Genomic DNA, 22,770 nt, shown 5'->3' on the forward strand with positions numbered 1-22,770 from the left:
TTTGTTGGTTTCGTTCATTCTTTATCATCAAAAGCACATAAAAAACACGGGACCTCATGTTTTTAACCCTAGACAACCAGATTTAGAGCCAGCATCAACATCGAGACACAGCAGCGATCCAGCAAGCAGCAGTGATTACTACAATGCATTGTAATGGCGCCAACCTAACATCAAGTGCTAGCAAGCTCCGTAAATGGGAGTGAAATAGTGCGATTATAGCAATTAGCAATATCTACGACCAGGCGACCAACACAAGGTCTGGACAGAGTACGGAGGATCAGACAGCACAGTGAAGTCCGCCACTGGTATCCGAGTGGTCAGCGCGGCAGAATGTCAATCCTAAGGGGCTGGGTTCCACCAGCCACCTCATCACACTCACCACAATGAGAACGTGTGCAGTGATAGTGATTGAGTGCATCAGAAAAGATAAAGTGATTTCTCCTCTCGCCTCAAATAGGGATGTATAGTAGTACAAAGTGTTTCTTCTTAGCGAAATCAGTACTCCTCTTCGAACTCCAGACCTATGCTCTCCCCATCAACTTCGTCCGTCTCGTTGCTTCCTTCCTCTCCCATCGTCCCTCCTATGTGACTATCCACAATTCCAACTCCTGTACAGGGTTATTACAAATGACTGAAGCGATTTCTCAGCTCTACAATAACTTTATTATTTGAGATATTTTGACAATGCTTTGCACACACATACAAAAACTCAAAAAGTTTTTTTAGGCATTCGCAAATGTTCGATATGTGCCCCTTTAGTGATTCGGCAGACATCAAGCCGATAATCAAGTTCCTCCCACACTCGGCGCAGCATGTCCCCATCGATGAGTTCCAAAGTATCGTTGATGGGAGCTCGCAGTTCTGGCACGTTTCTTGGTAGAGGAGGTTTAAACACTGAATCTTTCACATAACCCCACAGAAAGAAATCGCACGGGGTTAAGTCGGGAGAGCGTGGAGGCCATGACACGAATTGCTGATCGTGATCTCCACCACGACCGATCCATAGGTTTTGCAATCTCCTGTTAAAGAAATGCCGAACATCGTGATGGAAGTGCGGTGGAGCACCATCCTGTTGAAAGATGAAGTCGGCGCTGTCGGTCTCCAGTTGTGGCATGAGCCAATTTTCCAGCATGTCCAGATACACGTGTCCTGTAACGTTTTTTTCGCAGTAGAAAAAGCGGCCGTAAACTTTAAACCGTGAGACTGCACGAAACACGTTAACTTTTGGTGAATTGCGACTTTGCTGCACGAATGCGTGAGGATTCTCTACCGCCCAGATTCGCACATTGTGTCTGTTCACTTCGAGATTAAGAAAAAATGTTGCTTCATCACTGAAAACAAGATTTGCACTGAACGCATCCTCTTCCATGAGCTGTTGAAACCGCGCCGAAAATTCAAAGCGTTTGACTTTGTCATCGGGTGTCAGGGCTTGTAGCAATTGTAAACGGTAAGGCTTCTGCTTTAGCCTTTTCCGTAAGATTTTCCAAACCGTTGGCTGTGGTACGTTTAGCTCCCTGCTCGCTTTATTCGTCGACTTCCGCGTGCTACGCGTGAAACTTGCCCGCACGCGTTCAACCGCTTCGTCGCTCACTGCAGGCCGACCCGTCGATTTCCCCTTACAGAGGCATCCAGAAGCTTTAAACTGCGCATACCATCGCCGAATGGAGTTAGCAGTTGGTGGATCTTTGTTGAACTTCGTCCTGAAGTGTCGTTGCACTGTTATGACTGAGTGATGTGAGTGCATTTCGAGCACGACATACGCTTTCTCGGCTCCTGTCGCCATTTTGTCTCACTACGCTCTCGAGCGCTCTGGCGGCAGAAACCTGAAGTGCGGCTTCAGCCGAACAAAACTTTATGAGTTTTTCTACGTATCTGTAGTGTGTTGTGACCATATGATAATGAATGGAGCTACAGTGAATTTATGAAATCTCTTCAATCATTTGTAATAGCCCTGTACTTTCTATCCCTCTGCCGGCGTGCCCCAGGGTTCTGTCCTTTCCCATCTCCTCTATCTCCCTTACACTGCTGATATGCCCAAACCTCCCCCACCTGTTCATCTTCTCCAGTTTGCTGATGAGACCGCCTTCCGTGCCCTTTATCCTACCCTTCAACGGTCCCAACGTACCCTCCAAAACCGCCTCGACCAATTCACCACTTGGTGCAACCAGTGGTTCCTCCATATCAAGACCCAGATCATCATAGGCCGCACCACCTGCTCCTTCCATTTCCATGATTTCTCCCTCACCATTTACGGCTGTCCTATCCACCTCACTCCTACCCTCAAGTACCTTGGCCTCAGACTCGACCGCCACCTCACCTGGACTCCCCATCTCCTTACCATCCAAAACAAAGCTCACAACCGCCTCCGCCTCCTGAAACTCCTGTCTGGCCGGACGTGGGGTCTGCATCCTTGCGCCATCCTCCACACATACAAATCCTTGATCCACCCCATCCTCTGTTATGCCAGCGTAGTTCGGACTTCCGCCCCTCCCAGGTTCTATAAAGCCCTCCGAATCCTCGAACGCCGTGCGCTCCGACTCGCCTTCCACATCCGCCTTCCGTCCCCCACGCGCATCCTCTACGACCTCGTCCTCTTCCCCCACCTTCTCCTTTTCCTCGAACACACCCGCACACTATATATTGTCCGCCGCCCTGATCCCCGTCACCCCCTGGTGTCTCCCTTCCTCTCCACCCCCAACCAGTTGCCGCGCCTTTACCGTTGTGTCCCTCCCTCTCTCTATCTCCACACCCTCCATCTCCTTTCCCAACACAACTTCCGTCTACCCCTCCCACATGATGAGCTTCGCCCTGACATCTACCCTTGCTACCAACTCTAACCCCCTCTTCCTGCCTCCTCCTCAGGGCTCCCTCTCCTCCCCCTCCCTCCTCCTGAGCGGCTTCCCCCTCCGACTCCCCCTCCATCTCTTGTGCCCTCTTTCAGTGTCTCTGCACTCCCTCCTGCCCTGTCTTCCCTTTTCCTCTCCCGCCCCACGTGTCTCCTGCCTCTTCATGAACCCACGGTTGCCCCTCCTCTCTTCATCCCGCCGCTTCCCCAGCTGCCCCATGCTCTCCCCTCCTTTTCCATCCTCTCTCACCTTTCCCTCGGCACGTCCCACCTGGCAGTTTTATTCTTCGTCGTGTGTGCTACAGGTGGGTTTTAAGTGTGTTGTTCCAGAGTGTTTTTAATACTGTGGCCGACTTTTAACCTGTGCATGAGCATCCAGTGTCTTCTCTGTGTTTTAAGAATCGCCAACTGTGTTTTTTTAACTTTCTGGTGACTTTTTTAATTGTCCCCCATGAACGTCTACGTGTCTATGTCTTTTTACCTCCATTTTCTCCCCTTACTCTGTTGTATGTTCCCCTTTTTTATCTCCTTATGTATGTATCATTTTATTCTTGTTTTAGTTGTCGTGTCACTCGGCTGAAGAGCCGCGGATTGTGCTGCTGACAGCCCTCCCCTGCCCATATGGGGCAGGGGAATGAAATCACAATAAAGGAAAAAAAAATGAAATCAGTGATAGAAAGTGCTTCTCACCAAACATCTGTCATGCTCGCAGCCAAATCAGTGTCAAAAGTATGCCCAGTAATACTAAAAGTGATTTTTTTCTTCTTCCTCATTTTTGTATTCTATTGTCTAGGATACAAGCATCACTTAGTGGAAAGTGCCAACTACTCATAATTTTTTTCGAATGATTGCCTATACTATGTGCCCTATAAAATTTATTTTGTTTACTCACACTTTCCTCTCTATTTGTCTTACATAATATGACATACTTTTTCCTTCTTCTTCAATTTATGTATAATCTGTAGCACATGTAAAAATATTTTCTTCCACTTCTGCTCCATCTATCAAGCCGATGTTTTCGGTCATACTGTCCCACCTAACAGTGCAAACTAGTAGAAGAGATCAAAGCAGAATACACCATGTGAATGTGGCATTACAAGTGCATGACATACAGAAATTTGAACTCAAAATCAATGTGTCGATGCTCTTTATAAATTATTATGCCTGTCCTGCAATGCTTTACCCAAAGAAAAAAGACGACAAATGGCCATGTAAAAGGGTTCAAGGAACAACAATAAGAGAGAAACGAAAGGAATATGTAGACGAAAACCTCTAAAATGACAGTAACGTTAACCAACTCTAGAAATAGGTTAATAGAATGAAATGTTTCTTTATTTAAACGTATCGTTGTTAATACATTTAAATAAATATATATGGTTACAAAAAAAAAGATTTCGATTCCCGGCTGGGTCGGATTTTTTTCACCGCTCAGGGACTGAATGTTGTGTTGTCCTAATCATCGTCATTTCATCCTCATCGACGCGCAAGTCGCCGAAGTGGCGTCAAATCTAAAGATTTGCACCAGGCGAGCGGTCTACCCGACGGGGGGGGTCCTAGTCACACGACATTTACATTTTAGTACAGCGATTTCGTTTCTTGTGCAACAGCCAAGCAGCAACAGGGATGAATGTACCGGTGCGTTATAGTGATGAAGAGCCCTGAATTGTCTCGCCACATTTCAATCCGTTTTCTTCTCACGTTTTCTCGCAGGCGTCCCAACACCTACCGATAGTACGGAGATCCGGTGAGCCGGTCAGTCTGTGGGTCGTTTTTAGGCGGTTTTCCATTTGCCTCGGCCAATGCGGGTTGGTTCCCCTTATTCCGCGTCAACTACACTATGTCGGCGATATATTAGATACAGGCTCCCAGGTAGATGCTATTTTTCTTGACTTCCGGAAGGCGTTCGATGCAGTTCCGCACTGTCGCCTGATAAACAAAGTAAGAGCCTACGGAATATCAGACCAGCTGTGTGGCTGGATTGAAGAGTTTTTAGCAAACAGAACACAGCATGTTGTTATCAACGGAGAGACGTCTACAGACATTAAAGTAACCTCTGGCGTGCCACAGGGGAGTGTTATGGGACCATTGCTTTTCACAATATATATAAATGACCTAGTAGACAGTGTCGGAAGTTCCATGCGGCTTTTCGCGGATGATGCTGTAGTATACAGAGAAGTTGCAGCATTAGAAAATTGTAGCGAAATGCAGGAAGATCTGCAGCGGATAGGCACTTGGTGCAGGGAGTGGCAACTGACCCTTAACATAGACAAATGTAATGTATTGCGAATACATAGAAAGAAGGATCCTTTATTGTATGATTATATGATAGCGGAACAAAAACTGGTAGCAGTTACTTCTGTAAAATATCTGGGAGTATGCGTGCGGAACGATTTGAAGTGGAATGATCATATAAAATTAATTGTTGGTAAGGCGGGTACCAGGTTGAGATTCATTGGGAGAATCCTTAGAAAATGTAGTCCATCAACAAAGGAGGTGGCTTACAAAACACTCGTTCGACCTATACTTGAGTATTGCTCATCAGTGTGGGATCCGTACCAGATCGGGTTGACGGAGGAGATAGAGAAGATCCAAAGGAGAGCGGCGCGTTTCGTCACAGGGTTATTTGGTAACCGTGATAGCGTTACGGAGATGTTTAACAAACTCGAGTGGCAGACTCTGCAAGAGAGGCGCTCTGCATCGCGGTGTAGCTTGCTCGCCAGGTTTCGAGAGGGTGCGTTTCTGGATGAGGTATCGAATATATTGCTTCCCCCTACTTATACCTCCCGAGGAGATCACGAATGTAAAATTAGAGAGATTAGAGCGCGCACAGAGGCTTTCAGACAGTCGTTCTTCCCGCGAACCATACGCGACTGGAACAGGAAAGGGAGATAATGACAGTGGCACGTAAAGTGCCCTCCGCCACACACCGTTGGGTGGCTTGCGGAGTATAAATGTAGATGTAGATGTAGATTGCGGCGCGTACGGGTACACCACCACTACTCTACCACGCAATCATAGGGGTTACACTCGTCTGGTGTGAGACGTTCCCTGGGGGGGGGGGGGTCCACCGGGGGGGCGTACGGCACAATAACCCTGGGTTCGGTGTGGGGCGGCGGAGGGCTGAAGTGGACTGCGGTAGTCGTCGTGGGGTTGTGGACCACTGCGGCTGCAGCAGGTATGGAAGCTCTCCGTCGTTTTTAGGTCCCCGGTTAACATACAACATACAACCATTCGACGTTTTCGCAGTACAACGCTAATAGGAACGGTAAGACTAGTATCGTCGATTCAAGCGAATGTGAATGATGTACTCCTTCGAAGATCAAGTCGATATGCTTCTCCTTTACGGAGAATGCCAACGAAATTGACTGAGAGCTAGAGACTTACACGCTGAAAGATATCCTCAACGTATTCACGCTACACGTCGTACATTTAAATATGTCTAAACTGAGAACAACTGGATCTTTAACGCATCGGAAACATATACGGCAAAGAAATGTTACCAACGAGAAAACGGAAATTGGTACTCTAGCCACTGTGCTTCGAGATCCTTGTCTTAGTTCGCGTCAGATCGCAAGGGAATCTGGCATGAGCCAGAGTAGTGTTGTTTGTGTTCTGCATCGCCATAACTATCATCCTTAACATACCAGTCTCCACCAAGAATTAACTGGTACCGATTGTATGCGTCGCATCGAATTCTGCCGTTGGGCTCGACTTCAGGTTCAGAGGGATGACACATTTTTAATTTGATTTTATTTACTGATGAGGCCACATTCACCAACCATGGAAATGTTAATTTGCATAACATGCGTTATTGGGCGACTGAAAAAGCATGTTGGCTGCGGCAAGTTCCACACCAAAAACTGTGGTCGGCGAATGTATGGTGTGGGATTCTGGAGGACAGAATTACAGGCTATTTAATCGAAGGAAAATGGTAGGAAGTACACCACATTCCTGCAAGGATCATTAGGTCCGTTATTGGAGGAAATACCTTTAGGAACAAGGAACAGAATGCGGTTTCAACGATGGGTGTCCGGCACATTTCTCGCTGGTGGCTAGAGATGAACTGCAGAGACAATTCCCAAATCGTTGGATTGGACGCGGAGGATGTAGGTCGTGGCCTGCTCGTTCGCCAGACTTGAGACCTCTGGATGTTTCCTTGTGGGGATTCGTAAAAGACGTTGTTTATAAAGACGTTCCAACTGCACCTGAAGATATCCGAGAGAGAATTGTCAGAGCATGTGCTTCGATAAGTGCCGAAGTGATAAGGTTGAAATGGCTCTGACCGCTTTGGGACTTAACATCTGAGGTCATCAGTCACCTACAACTTAGAACTACTTAAACCTAACTAACCTAAGGACATCACACACACCCATGCCCGAGGTAGCTTTCGAAACTGCAACCGTAGCGGTCGGGCGGTTACAGACTGAAGCGCCTAGAACCGCTCGGCCACAGCGGCCGGCAAGTGATAAGGAATACCACTCAATCCATGATAAGAAGATTGCAGCACTGCATTGATACCAATGGTCATCACTTCGAACACCTTCCGTAAATGAACGTTCATGCCACCTTTGTGACCTTCGTTGACCTTCAAAGACCTTACTGTTACATATCAATAGATTCGTCTCGATAGCCGTTATCATAAAATAAGTATCAAACTATAGCATTCCATTTAAAGAAACAAAGTTGACCTTCATATCTCTGAAGCGACCCTACCTAGCAACAAAAACCAACGTCACATTATAGCCCCCGTTTTCCCATGCAACTTTTGTCCCACAAACTTTTCAGTGCCTATTATACTTTCGGAGTTATTTTTGGTGGCACTCGTTAGTGATTCACCCTGTATATAAAGTCTGAAGTAAATCCGAGATCCGAAGTTGGACCTCGTCTTGGAAGCTCAAGAAAACGCACTCGCACACGCTTTTAATGAGTAATTTGTACAAAACTGTTATTACAATCTAAATGCCGGCCGTAGTGGCCGAGCGGTTCTAGGCACTGCAGTCGGGAACCACGTCACTCCTACGGTCGCAGGTTCGAATCCTGCCTCGGGCGTGGATGTGTGTGATGTCCTTAGGTTAGTTGGGTTTAAGTAGTTCTAAGTTCTAGGGGACTGACGACCTCCCATAGTGCTCAGAGCCATTTGAACAATCTACATCTTTAGGAGAGCGCAAAAACTCGAATGTCTCGCCCGGTTCAGGGACGCCGACCTTCCCAATGTGAAATGACGACTGGTGTCAAGGGTTAAGAAGATTGAAGTCCGTGCGAAACGCAGTGCCTATTGAGAAGGACTGGTAAAGATGTTCTGTCAGAACAGCAGCAATAGTAGCGCTGCATTGTGTGAATATCGCTGACAAAACAGCTGCCGAGTGTCCGTCCCCATGTCAATACAACGGCTGCAGAGTATGGTCAGGAAATTTGAAGAAGTAGGTAAATTAGGCGGTGCAGCAGGGAGATAGGGGCGGTCCATTCCCATGGCAGCTGTTGCTGAAGTTGCTGTAGCTACAGCCGCCCCTGCTGCACATGTCTCGAATTCTGCAGCCAGCACACGGGCTCTCTGCCCCGGCCGACGGTTCGAAATATTTTGCGGCGCATTTGTTGTGAAACACAACTAGCTCTTTACTCACACGAAGTACTGCGTGCTATTGACAAGGGATTTCCAACTGATTCCGTATTTCTGGATTTCCAGAAGGCCTCTGACACCGTAACTCACAAGAGGCTTTTAATCAAATTGCGTGCTTACGGAATATCGTCTCAGTTATCCGACTGCATTCGTGATTACCCGTCACAGAGGTTACAACGCGTGGTAACTGACGGAAATTCATCGAGTACAACACAAGTGTCTTCTGGCGTTCCGCAAGGCAGTGTTATAGTTCATCTGCTGATCCTTGTATACAGGGTGTCCCATTTATCTTGACCACCTTAAATTACTGTTTGTCCAGATGCAAATTACAAAATGTTTCAAGCAAATGTTCTTTAGCCGTCAGGCGGACATCAATCCGCATGATTGCCTTCGTTGAAGCTTTGTTTTTTTTACAAATATACGAACAGTGCTATGACATTTTTAAATGGCACCCTGTATTTTTATTCGGTAATTCACTTCCTCTCCTAACGACCTGTTCAAAAATGTATCACAGTGCACCATTCACTGAAACACAACGTTATTAATTACGCAACACAACACTGGCATGCATGTTCCCACTGCTTAGTGGAGGTACTCGGGGTAATGGGCCACATCCCCATGCTGACGCTGACGAGGACAGATGTAAACGTACGTAGAATGCACACCCGTCATTCCATCAACCATCGTCAGTTGAAGAGTTGTGTGGGTACAATGTACACCAACGAAGACAAGGTAGAAATGTTACTCACCTATGGAGAATGTAAGTTCGTAGAACAGTAATTGCAACACTGTTTTCTTATATACGGGTTAAAATTGGTTCAAATGGCTCTGAGCACTATGGGACTTAACATCTATGGTCATCAGTCCCCTAGAACTTAGAACTACTTAAACCTAACTAACCTAAGGACATCACACAACACCCAGTGATCACAAGGCAGAGAAAATCCCTGACCCCGCCGGGAATCGAACCCGGGAACTCGGGCGCGGGAAGCGAGAACGCTACCGCACGACCACGACCTGCGGACTATTCGGGTTATATTTAGAACCAGTAGTTTAGTCTTTTTAAATAGTGTTGTGTAGAGTAGGCATATAGTAAAGGCTGTCCTTGCTACAAACTGCATCGACATAACGTTTCTTATATTGTTGTTGTTGTTGAATGTAGGCGGAATGCAACGCACGCAGCGGAACTGTACAAAATGGTTCAAATGGCGCCGGCCGAGGTGGCCGAGCAGTTCTAGGCGCTTCAGTCTGGATCCGCGCGACCGCTACGGTTGCAGGTTCGAATCCTGCCTCGGTCATGGAAGTTTGTGATGTCCTTAGGTTAGTTAGGTTTAAATAGTTCTAGTTTCTAACGGACTGATGACCTCACAAGTTAAATCTCATAGTCCTCAGAACCATTTGGTTCAAATATCTATCAGTCAAAAATGGTTCAAATGGCTCTGAGCACTACGGGACTTAACATCTATGGTCATCAGTCCCCTAGAACTTAAAACTACTTAAACCTAAGGACGTCACCTACATCCATGCCCGAGGCAGGATTCGAACCTGTGACCGTAGCGGTCGCGCGGATCCAGACTGAAGCGCCTAGAACTGCTCGGCCACAGCGGCCGGCGGAACTGTACAGAGAGCGATACCCTGACAAGAACCCACCTTCCCGACGGATGTTTTCTCGTCTTTTTGCGACGCTTCAGGAAACGGGAAGTTTCAGCCCACGACAACGCAATCGTCGTAGCACTCGCACGGACGAAGCTGCCGAAGTTACTGTTCTCGCTTCCGTTGCTACGAATCCACATGTCAGCACACGACAGCTTGAACACGAGATTGGCATTCCTAAAAACATCGTATGCTTACATGTCACCGGTTACATCCTTACCATGTACACCTACATCAAGAATTGCTTGGAATGATTTCCAGAGTCGTGTACAGTTCTGTCAGTTGGCATAGCAGCAAATCCTTGCCAACCCGAACTTCTTCTCCAACGTTCTATTTACCGATGAATGATCCTCCTCAAACAAAGGACTGGTAAATACACTCCTGGAAATTGAAATAAAAACACCGTGAATTCATTGTCCCAGGAAGGGGAAACTTTATTGACACATTCCTGGGGTCAGATACATCACATGATCACACTCACAGAACCACAGGCACATAGACACAGGCAACAGAGCATGCACAATGTCGGCACTAGTACAGTGTATATCCACCTTTCGCAGCAATGCAGGCTGCTATTCTCCCATGGAGACGATCGTAGAGATGCTGGATGTAGCCCTGTGGAACGGCTTGCCATGCCATTTCCACCTGGCGCCTCAGTTGGACCAGCGTTCGTGCTGGATGTGCAGACCGCGTGAGACGACGCTTCATCCAGTCCCAAACATGCTCAATGGGGGACAGATCCGGAGATCTTGCTGGCCAGGGTAGTTGACTTACACCTTCTAGAGCACGTTGGGTGGCACGGGATACATGCGGACGTGCATTGTCCTGTTGGAACAGCAAGTTCCCTTGCCGGTCTAGGAATGGTAGAACGATGGGTTCGATGACGGTTTGGATGTACCGTGCACTATTCAGTGTCCCCTGGACGATCACAAGTGGTGTACGGCCAGTGTAGGAGATCGCTCCCCACACCGTGATGCCGGGTGTTGGCCCTGTGTGCCTCGGTCGTATGCAGTCCTGATTGTGGCGCTCACCTGCACGGCGCCAAACACGCATACGACCATCATTGGCACCAAGGCAGAAGCGACTCTCATCGCTGAAGACGACACGTCTCCATTCGTCCCTCCATTCACGCCTGTCGCGACACCACTGGAGGCGGGCTGCACGATGTTGGGGCGTGAGCGGAAGACGGCCTAACGGTGTGCGGGACCGTAGCCCAGCTTCATGGAGACGGTTGCGAATGGTCCTCGCCGATACCCCAGGAGCAACAGTGTCCCTAATTTGCTGGGAAGTGGCGGTGCGGTCCCCTACGGCACTGCGTAGGATCCTACGGTCTTGGCGTGCATCCGTGCGTCGCTGCGGTCCGGTCCCAGGTCGACGGGCACGTGCACCTTCCGCCGACCACTGGCGACAACATCGATGTACTGTGGAGACCTCACGCCCCACGTGTTGAGCAATTCGGCGGTACGTCCACCCGGCCTCCCGCATGCCCACTATACGCCCTCGCTCAAAGTCCGTCAACTGCACATACGGTTCACGTCCACGCTGTCGCGGCATGCTACCAGTGTTAAAGACTGCGATGGAGCTCCGTATGCCACGGCAAACTGGCTGACACCGACGGCGGCGGTGCACAAATGCTGCGCAGCTAGCGCCATTCGACGGCCAACACCGGGGTTCCTGTTGTGTCCGCTGTGCCGTGCGTGTGATCATTGCTTGTACAGCCCTCTCGCAGTGTCCGGAGCAAGTATGGTGGGTCTGACACACCGGTGTCAATGTGTTCTTTTTTCCATTTCCAGGAGTGTACAACGCACATGCATTATTGGTCCAGTGACAACCCACGATGGCTTAGACAGGTGGAACGTCAGCGTCAATGGAGAGTTAACGTCTGGTGTGGGATGTTTGGTACTACAATTATTGGCCCTTATTTCATCAATGGTAGTCTAAACGGCCCAGTGTATGCCAACTTACTCAGACGAATTGCTCCTCCTCTTCTGGATGAAATACCGCTAAGAACCAGAATGCTTTGTGGTATCAACACGATGGATGTCCAGCACATAATACCTTGCGTGCATGTCGTGTTCTGAACTGAAGCTATCCTGCCAGATGGATTGGTCGAGGAGGAACAGTTACTTGGCCTGCTAGGTCTCCTGATTTAATTCCTCTTTGGGGATGCATTAGGCATGTTGTCTATCGCGATATTCCAACAACACCAGAGGAATTGCTGGAACGTATCGTGCTTGCTTGTAATTCTCTTCAGCAGGCAACACTGGGAGCAGTAAATAATTCTTTCATTCAACGAGTGCACCAGTGTATCGGTGTCCAGGGTCACCACTTTGAGCAGCTTTGAATGTTCTACCCCTGTGCAATGGTACAGGAGAGTCAACGTGTTTCATCTTATGTTTTTACTTCGTTTTCGTTTGTTTTCTGACAACTGCAGCAAGTGGACGAGTTTCTGGTCCCAGGCTCAAAGTCAATGTTGTGTTATGTAATTAGTAACGTTGTGTTTCAGTTAATGGTACACTTACATTTTTTAATACCTCTTTAGGAGAGGAAATGAATTACCGAATAAAAAATACAGGGTGCCATTTAAAAAAGTCATACTGCTGTTCATATCTTTGTAAAAAAACAAAGCTACAACGAAGGCAATCATGCTGATTGATGTCTCCCTGACAGCTAAAGTACATTTGCTTGAAACATTTTGTAATTTGCATCTGGACGAACAGTTATTTACGGTAATCAAGTTAAAGGGTATAACCTATATGTAAACGATTTGAGAGACAATCTGAGAAGCCGTCTTAGGTTGTTCGCATATGATGTCGTCGTTTATCGTCTAGTAAAGCCAACAGAAGATCAAAACAAATTACAAAAAAGTTTAAAACAGATATCTGTATGGTGCGAAAATTGGCAGTTGACCCTAAAAAATTAAAAGTGTGGGGTAATCCACGTGGGTGCTAAAGGGAATCCGTTAAACTTCGGTTACACGATAAATTAATCAAATCTAAACCCAGTAAATTCAACTAAATACCTACGAATTGAAATACGATCTACGTCAATTGGAATAAACGTACAGAAAATGTTGGGGCGAAGGCTAACTAAAGACTGCGTCTTATTGGCAGAACACTTAGAAGATGCAACAGACCTACTAAACAGACTGCCTACACTACGCTTGTCCGTTCTTTTTTGGAGCACTGCTACGTGGTGTGGGATCCTTACCAGATACGATTAACAGACTACATCGAGAAAGTTGAAAGAAGAGCGGCACGTTTTGTATTATGAAGAATTTGGCGAGACAGTGTCACGTACATGATGCATGATTTGGGGTGGAAATCATTTTAAAAAAAAGGTGTCTTTCGTTGCGGCGCGAAAGCATTTCTTTGACGCCGACTTACATAGCGAGAAACGATCATAATAACAAAATAAGGGAAATCAGGGCTCTTGCCGAAAGATACGGGTGTTCGGGAGTTGAATAATAGAGAATTATTATGAAAGTACACTCCTGGAATTGGAAAAAGGAACACATTGACACCGGTGTGCCAGACCCACCATACTTGCTCCGGACACTGCGAGAGGGCTGTACAAGCAATGATCACACGCACGGCACAGCGGACACACCAGGAACCGCGGTGTTGGCCGTCGAATGGCGCTAGCTGCGCAGCATTTGTGCACCGCCGCCGTCAGTGTCAGCCAGTTTGCCGTGGCATACGGAGCTCCATCGCAGTCTTTAACACTGGTAGCATGCCGCGACAGCGTGGACGTGAACCGTATGTGCAGTTGACGGACTTTGAGCGAGGGCGTATAGTGGGCATGCGGGAGGCCAGGTGGACGTACCGCCGAATTGCTCAACACGTGGGGCGTGAGGTCTCCACAGTACATCGATGTTGTCGCCAGTGGTCGGCGGAAGGTGCACGTGCCCGTCGACCTGGGACCGGACCGCAGCGACGCACGGATGCACGCCAAGACCGTAGGATCCTACGCAGTGCCGTAGGGGACCGCACCGCCACTTCCCAGCAAATTAGGGACACTGTTGCTCCTGGGGTATCGGCGAGGACCATTCGCAACCGTCTCCATGAAGCTGGGCTACGGTCCCACACACCGTTAGGCCGTCTTCCGCTCACGCCCCAACATCGTGCAGCCCGCCTCCAGTGGTGTCGCGACAGGCGTGAATGGAGGGACGAATGGAGACGTGTCGTCTTCAGCGATGAGAGTGGCTTCTGCCTCGGTGCCAATGATGGTCGTATGCGTGTTTGGCGCCGTGCAGGTGAGCGCCACAATCAGGACTGCATACGACCGAGGCACACAGGGCCAACACCCGGCATCATGGTGTGGGCAGCGATCTCCTACACTGGCCGTACACCACTGGTGATCGTCGAGGGGACACTGAATAGTGCACGGTACATCCAAACCGTCATCGAACCCAACGTTCTACCATTCCTAGACCGGCAAGGGAACTTGCTGTTCCAACAGGACAATGCACGTCCGCATGTATCCCGTGCCACCCAACGTGCTCTAGAAGGTGTAAGTCAACTACCCTGGCCAGCAAGATCTCCGGATCTGTCCCCCATTGAGCATGTTTGGGACTGGATGAAGCGTCGTCTCACGCGGTCTGCACGTCCAGCACGAACGCTGGTCCAACTGAGGCGCCAGGTGGAAATGGCATGGCAAGCCGTTCCACAGGACTACATCCAGCATCTCTACGATCGTCTCCATGGGAGAATAGCAGCCTGCATTGCTGCGAAAGGTGGATATACACTGTACTAGTGCCGACATTGTGCATGCTCTGTTGCCTGTGTCTATGTGCCTGTGGTTCTGTGAGTGTGATCATGTGATGTATCTGACCCCAGGAATGTGTCAATAAAGTTTCCCCTTCCTGGGACAATGAATTCACGGTGTTCTTATTTCAATATCCAGGAGTGTAGTTCGAGGAACCCTCTGGCTGGAATTTAAGTGTGATTTGTAATGTAGCCATGTACACTACTGGACATTGAAATTGCTACACCACGATGATGACGTGCTACAGACGCGAAGTTTAACCGACAGGAAGAAGATGCTGTGATATGCAAATGATTAGCTTTTCAGACCATTCACACAAGGTTGGCGCCGGTGGCGACACCTACAACGTGCTGACACGAGGAAAGTTTCCAACCGATTTCTCATACACAAACAGCAGTTGACCGGCGTTGCCTGGTGAAACGTTGTTGTGATGCCTCGTGTAAGGAGGAGAAATGCGTACCATCACGTTTCCGACTTTGATAAAGGTCGGATTGTAGCCTATCGCGATTGTGGTTTATCGTATCGCGACATTGCTGCTCGCGTTGGTCGAGATCCAATGACTGTTAGCAGAATATGGAATCGGTGGGTTCAGGAGGGTAATACGGAACGCCGTGCTGGATCCCAACGGCCTCGTATCACTAGCAGTCGAGATGACAGGCATCTTATCCGCACGGCTGTAACGGATCGTGCAGTCACGTGTCAATCCGTGAGTCAACAGATGGGGACGTTTGCAAGACAACAACCATCTGCACGAACAGTTCGACGACGTTTGCAGCAGCACGGACTATCAGCTCGGAGACCGTGGCTGCGGTTACCCTTGACGCTGCATCACAGACAGGAGCGCCTGCGATGGTGTACTCGACGACGAACCTGGGTGCACGAATGGCAAAACTTCTTTTTTTCGGATGAATGCAGGTTCTGTTTACAGCATCACGATGGTCGTATCCGAGTTGGCGACATCGCGGTGAACGCACATTGGAAGCGTGTATTCGTCATTGCCATACTGTCGTACCACCCGGCGTGATGGTATGGGGTCCATCGGCTACACGTCTCGGTCACCTCTTGTTCGCATTGACGGGACTTCGAACAGTGGACATTACATTTCAGATGTGTTACGACCCGTGGCTCTACCTTTCATTCGATCCCTGCGAAACCCTACATTTCAGCAGTATAATGCACGACCCCATGTTGCAGGTCCTGTATGGACCTTTCTGGATACAGAAAATGTTCGACTGCTGCCCTGGCCAGCACATTCTCCAGATCTCTCACCTATTGAACACGTCTGGTCAGTGGTGGCCGAGCAACTGACTCGTCACAATTCGCCAGTCAATACTCTTGATGAACTGTCGTATCGTGTTGAAGCTGCATGGGCAGCTGTAGCTGTACACGCCATCCGAGCTCTGTTTGATTCAATGCCCAGGCGTATCAAGGCTGCTATTACGGCCAGAGGTGGTTGTTCTGGGTACTGATTTCTCAGGATGTACGCACCGAAATTGCGTGAAAATGTAATCACATGTCAGTTCTAGTATAATATATTTGTCCAGTGAATACCTATTTATCATCTGCATTTCTTCTTCGTGCAGCAATTTTAATGGCAAGTAGTGTATGTTTGAATTACGGCAAGTGGATATTTGCTGAAAGATTATTACCGTTGTGTTGTCTTTCGTTTTAGTCCGGTTTTGGGCTACTTAAAAGTTAAGGCTTATCGTTAAATTTTTTTTAAATTTTGGAAAATTGATTGTGGGCCTTCAGCCTGTAACCTTATTCTTAAAATTACCTTGCAAGCTTAAACATTGTGGCCTTCTACGTTTGAAAGGTTCTGGTAATTTATTTTAAAATCTTTAAAATTTTATGTGGGTCTTCAGCCATGAAAGAATTGCATTTTGAAACTTGTAGGTGTAAAGGTTTGGCTATGTGCCGCTTTCGTTGTAAATGTGTTATTAAATTACAATTTTAAGGAAAAACTGACCCCAATCTTATTTGGCCCTTTCCTCAGTCCTAGTCACCTGTTCTGCCCAGCGGGTTTAGCGCGCTTATCAGTGACATCTACACGTTATATACACTCCTGGAAATTGAAATAAGAACACCGTGAATTCATTGTCCCAGGAAGGGGAAACTTTATTGACACATTCCTGGGGTCAGATACATCACATGATCACACTCACAGAACCACAGGCACATAGACACAGGCAACGGAGCATGCACAATGTCGGGACTAGTACAGTGTATATCCACCTTTCGCAGCAATGCAGGCTGCTATTCTCCCATGGAGACGATCGTAGAGATGCTGGATGTAGTCCTGTGGAACGGCTTGCCATGCCATTTCCACCTGGCGCCTCAGTTGGACCAGCGTTCGTGCTGGACGTGCAGAGCGCGTGAGACGACGCTTCATCCAGTCCCAAACATGCTCAATGGGGGACAGATCCGGAGATCTTGCTGGCCAGGGTAGTTGACTTACACCTTCTAGAGCACGTTGGGTGGCACGGGATACATGCGGACGTGCATTGTCCTGTTGGAACAGCAAGTTCCCTTGCCGGTCTAGGAATGGTAGAACGATGGGTTCGATGACGGTTTGGATGTACCGTGCACTATTCAGTGTCCCCTCGACGATCACCAGTGGTGTACGGCCAGTGTAGGAGATCGCTCCCCACACCATGATGCCGGGTGTTGGCCCTGTGTGCCTCGGTCGTATGCAGTCCTGATTGTGGCGCTCACCTGCACGGCGCCAAACACGCATACGACCATCATTGGCACCAAGGCAGAAGCGACTCTCATCGCTGAAGACGACACGTCTCCATTCGTCCCTCCATTCGCGCCTGTCGCGACACCACTGGAGGCGGGCTGCACGATGTTGGGGCGGGAGCGGAAGACGGCCTAACGGTGTGCGGGACCGTAGCCCAGCTTCGTGGAGACGGTTGCGAATGGTCCTCGCCGATACCCCAGGAGCAACAGTGTCCCTAATTTGCTGGGAAGTGGCGGTGCGGTCCCCTACGGCACTGCGTAGGATCCTACGGTCTCGGCGTGCATCCGTGCGTCGCTGCGGTCCGGTCCCAGGTCGACGGGCACGTGCACCTTCCGCCGACCACTGGCGACAACATCGATGTACTGTGGAGACCTCACGCCCCACGTGTTGAGCAATTCGGCGGTACGTCCACCCGGCCTCCCGCATGCCCACTATACGCCCTCGCTCAAAGTCCGTCAACTGCACATACGGTTCACGTCCACGCTGTCGCGGCATGCTACCAGTGTTAAAGACTGCGATGGAGCTCCGTATGCCACGGCAAACTGGCTGACACTGACGGCGGCGGTGCACAAATGCTGCGCAGCTAGCGCCATTCGACGGCCAACACCGCGGTTCCTGGTGTGTCCGCTGTGCCGTGCGTGTGATCATTGCTTGTACAGCCCTCTCGCAGTGTCCGGAGCAAGTATGGTGGGTCTGACACACCGGTGTCAATGTGTTCTTTTTTCCATTTCCAGGAGTGTAGATCTCCTCGTGCACACGTAATTCCAGCTTCGCGAGAACGCAACTGTATCCGCACCACAACTTTCATGTGAGACATGATGACAGCACATGTCACTTGGCAAGTGAAAAACTTTCTTCGAGAAACCTGCAGTAATGATGACATCATTTATAGGCAGTTTCCAAAAGCATGGCCTTCCAGATCCCCGGACATAAATCCGTGAGGCTTCTGGATGTAGAGACAGCTGAAAGATCATGTCTGTCAGGGTTATATCGGCACTCTTCCAGATGTGAAGTGTTGCACGCCAACCTTGTACAGGGCAGTAAAATGGGTAAAATTTTCGAAGTCCCAGAGCGAAGCTATCTCGCTGCGTTACGGCAATGTCGGCACGAGGCGGCTGCAATGCAAATACGGAGGGTTCCAAAAAAATGTATCCACTGTTTAAAAGTCCATAACTTGCAAACTAATTGACAGATTTTTCTCATTTTTGGTTAGCTTAAAGTCCAACTTAAAGATATCACTGTAGGTGTTCGAAATGGTCACCATTAACATCCACACACAAACGATGCCGCCGAACTGCAGCACCAACTACTGACTGCAACGTGTTCAGTTGGATACTTGCACACGAATGTACGACGGATTCTCGAAGTTTATCCAATGTGCGTGGCTTTTCTCGATAAACGACGTCCTCACAGGTAAAAGTCCAGAGGAGGGGAACGTGGTGGATACTCCATAGCACCTCTACGGCCTGTCCATCTCCCTGGTGGATTTACCTCGAGATACGCCCTAACACGATTTTGGTAGTGGGCTGGGGCACCATCCTGTTGAAAGTAAACTCTTCCGTCTCCATACAAGTCTCGGATGGCAGGTAAAATGGATGTCTGAAGCTTCTGAAGGTACACCTCACCGGTAACTGTGCGATCAGAGAAGAATGGCCCAATCGAGGCCCGGTAAGACAACCCACACCACACATTTACTCCTGGTAAATTCACGGCTTTGCCTACATAGACGTTCGCATTTTCGGCGGCCCAGTAGATGCAATTGTGGACATTTACTGTACCATTGAGTTTGAACCGTGCCTCATCAGACCACACAATCATCTCTGCAAACTCTTCATCGTTGCGCACCATGTTAGTAAACCACTCGCAGTACTCCATTCTACGATATGGGTCGTCCTCGTTCATTGCGTGTAGCAATCGTAGGATGCAGCACTTCCACTTTGCTGTCTTCAAAATTCGCCGAACACTTGAGCGACTCACTCCAGTTCGGGCACACAGTCTCACAGACTTCTGTGGTGAGCGAGTGATTTTGTTGTAACATACGACAGGAGTTAGCTGGACTTGTTACCGTTACGGGTCGTCCAGATCGTGTTTGTGTACATCTGTAACACAGCCGTCGGCTTCAAATTTGTCTCGAATGCGACGAATCGTTATTCGGTGGCTCTGTTTGATACTCATTTCGCCATTGCCGTTGAACCTCATTAATGTTTTCGTACTTAAAATACCACTTCAAAAGTGACTTCCTTTCATCGATTGTAAGCCTTGCGCCAGCCATGTTTACTCGAGTAACTAGGTGCAACTAAGAACAAATCACTATCTGGGGACTGTCATCTGACAAAACAAAACAACGCAATACATCATTTGTGTGGCGATCGCCGGAACTACAGACTATTACACAACCAAAGATGAGACAACTCCGTCAATTAGTTTGCCAGTTATGGAATTTTAAACAGTGGATACATTTTTTTGGACCACTCTGTATTTTGCCACCGAGACTGGGCCGCGGCAAAACACAACATCAACGCTTCTGGAGAGCCAGCCACCAGACTTCCGTTGTTCTCAATGGAGAGACGTCTACAGACGTTAAAGTAACCTCTGGCGTGCCACAGGGGAGTGTTATGGGACCATTGCTTTTCACAATATATATAAATGACGTAGTAGATAGTGTCGGAAGTTCCATGCGGCTTTTCGCGGATGATGCTGTAAAGTACAGAGAAGTTGCAGCACTAGAAAATTGTAGCGAAATGCAGGAAGATCTGCAGGGGATAGGCACTTGGTGCAGGGAGTGGCAACTGACCCTTAACATAGACAAATGTAATGTATTGCGAATACACAGAAAGAAGGATCCTTTATTCTATGATTATATGATAGCGGAACAAACACTGGTAGCAGTTACTTCTGTAAAATATCTGGGAGTATGCGTGCGGAACGATTTGAAGTGGAATGATCCTATAAAATTAATTGTTGGTAAGGCGGGTACCAGGTTGGGATTCATTGGGAGAGTCCTTAGAAAATGTAGTCCATCAACAAAGGAGGTGGCTTACAAAACACTCGTTCGACCTATACTTGAGTATTGCTCATCAGTGTGGGATCCGTACCAGATCGGGTTGACGGAGGAGATAGAGAAGATCCAAAGAAGAGCGGCGCGTTTCGTCACAGGGTTATGTGGTAACCGTGATAGCGTTACGGAGATGTTTAACAAACTCAAGTGGCAGACTCTGCAAGAGAGGCGCTCTGCATCGCGGTGTAGCTTGCTCGCCAGGTTTCGAGAGGGTGCGTTTCTGGATGAGGTATCGAATATATTGCTTCCCCCTACTTATATCTCCCGAGGAGATCACGAATGTAAAATTAGAGAGATTCGAGCGCGCACGGAGGCTTTCAGACAGTCGTTCTTCCCGCGAACCGTACGCGACTGGAACAGGAAAGGGAGGTAATGACAGTGGCACGTAAAGTGCCCTCCTTCACACACCACTGGGTGACTTGCGGAGTATAAATGTAGATGTAGATGTAGATGTAGAATGTGGTTGGTAGGAGCAGCCAAACAGCGTCACGTCACTTTCGTTACGTGTCGAAAGAAAGGAGGCAACAAACGGTACCATGAGATCTTACGAACCAGTTCTACACTGAAGTGCTAAAGAAACTGGTATAGGCATGCGTATTCAAATACAGAGATACGTAAACAGGCAGAATACGGCGCTGCGGTCGGCAACGCCTATGTAAGCAACAAGTGTCTGGCACAGTTGTTAGACCGGTTACTGCTGCTACAATGGCAGGATATACAGATTTAAGCAAGTTTGAACGTGGTGTTGAAATGGCTCTGGGCACTAAGGGACAACACCTGAGGTCATCAGTCCCCTAGACTTGGAACTACTTAAACCTGACTAACCTAAGGACATCACTCACATCCATGCCCGAGGAAGGATTCGAACCTGCGACTGTAGCGGTCGCGTGGTTCCGGACTGAAGCGCCTAGAACCGCTCGGCCACAGCGGCCGACGGACGTGGTGTTATAGTTGGCACACGAGTGATGGGACATAGCATCTGCGCGGTACCGATGAAGTGGGGATTTTCCCATACGTCCGTTTCACGATTTTACCGTGAATATTAGGAATCTGGTAAAACATCAAGTCTCCGACATCGCTGCGGCCAGAAAAAGATCCTGCAGGAACGGTAACAACGACGAATGAAGAGAATAACTCAATGTGACAGAAGTGCAACCTTTACCCAAATTGCTGCAGATTTCAATGCTGGCCGATCAACAAGTGTCAGCGTACGAACCATTCAACGAAACTTCCTGGCAGATTAAAACTGTGTGCCCGACCGAGACTCGAACTCGGGACCTTCGCCTTTCGCGGGCAAGTGCTCTACCATCTGAGCTACCGAAGCACGACTCACGCCCGGTACTCACAGCTTTACTTCTGCCAGTACCTCGTCTCCTACCTTCCAAACTTTACAGAAGCTCTCCTGCGAACCTTGCAGAACTAGCACTCCTGAAAGAAAGGATACTGCGGAGACATGGCTTAGCCACAGCCTGGGGGATGTTTCCAGAATGAGATTTTCACTCTGCAGCGGAGTGTGCGCTGATATGAAACTCCCTTTCTTTCAGGAGTGCTAGTTCTGCATGGTTCGCAGGAGAGCTTCTGTAAAGTTTGGAAGGTAGGAGACGAGGTACTGGCAGAAGTAAAGCTGTGAGTACCGGGCGCGAGTCGTGCTTCGATAGCTCAGTTGGTAGAGCACTTGCCCGCGAAAGGCAAAGGTCCCGAGTTCGAGTCTCGGTCGGGCACACAGTTTTGATCTGCCAGGAAGTTTCATATCAGCGCACACTCCGCTGCAGAGCGAAAATCTCATTCTGGAAACATTCAACGAAACATCATCGATATGGGCTTTCGGAGCCAAGGCGCACTCGTGTACCCTTGATGACTGCACGACACAAAGCTTTATGAGGCCCGTCAACACCGACACTGGACTGTTGATGAAATGGAAACTTGTTGCCTCGTCGGACGAGTTTCGTTTCAAATGGTATCGAGCGGATGGATGTGTACGGGTATCGAGACAAACTCATGAATGCGTGGACCGTGCATGTCAACCGGGTACTTTACAAGCTGGTGGAGGCTCTGTAGTGGTGTGGAGTGTGTGCAGATGGAGTGAC

At 48.6% G+C, this 22,770-nt stretch overlaps 1 non-coding gene across 1 annotated transcript; it reads left to right on the plus strand.

The window, feature by feature from the left end:
• The first annotated feature begins 22,330 nt into the window (after positions 1 to 22,330).
• Positions 22,331 to 22,405, plus strand: Trnas-cga (transfer RNA serine (anticodon CGA)). Its single transcript has one exon. It is a non-coding gene; the product is annotated as a tRNA-Ser (tRNA).
• The last annotated feature ends 365 nt before the right edge of the window (positions 22,406 to 22,770 follow it).

The sequence above is a fragment of the Schistocerca cancellata genome, chromosome 11, assembly GCF_023864275.1.
Source record: "Schistocerca cancellata isolate TAMUIC-IGC-003103 chromosome 11, iqSchCanc2.1, whole genome shotgun sequence".
NCBI lineage: Eukaryota > Metazoa > Arthropoda > Insecta > Orthoptera > Acrididae > Schistocerca > Schistocerca cancellata.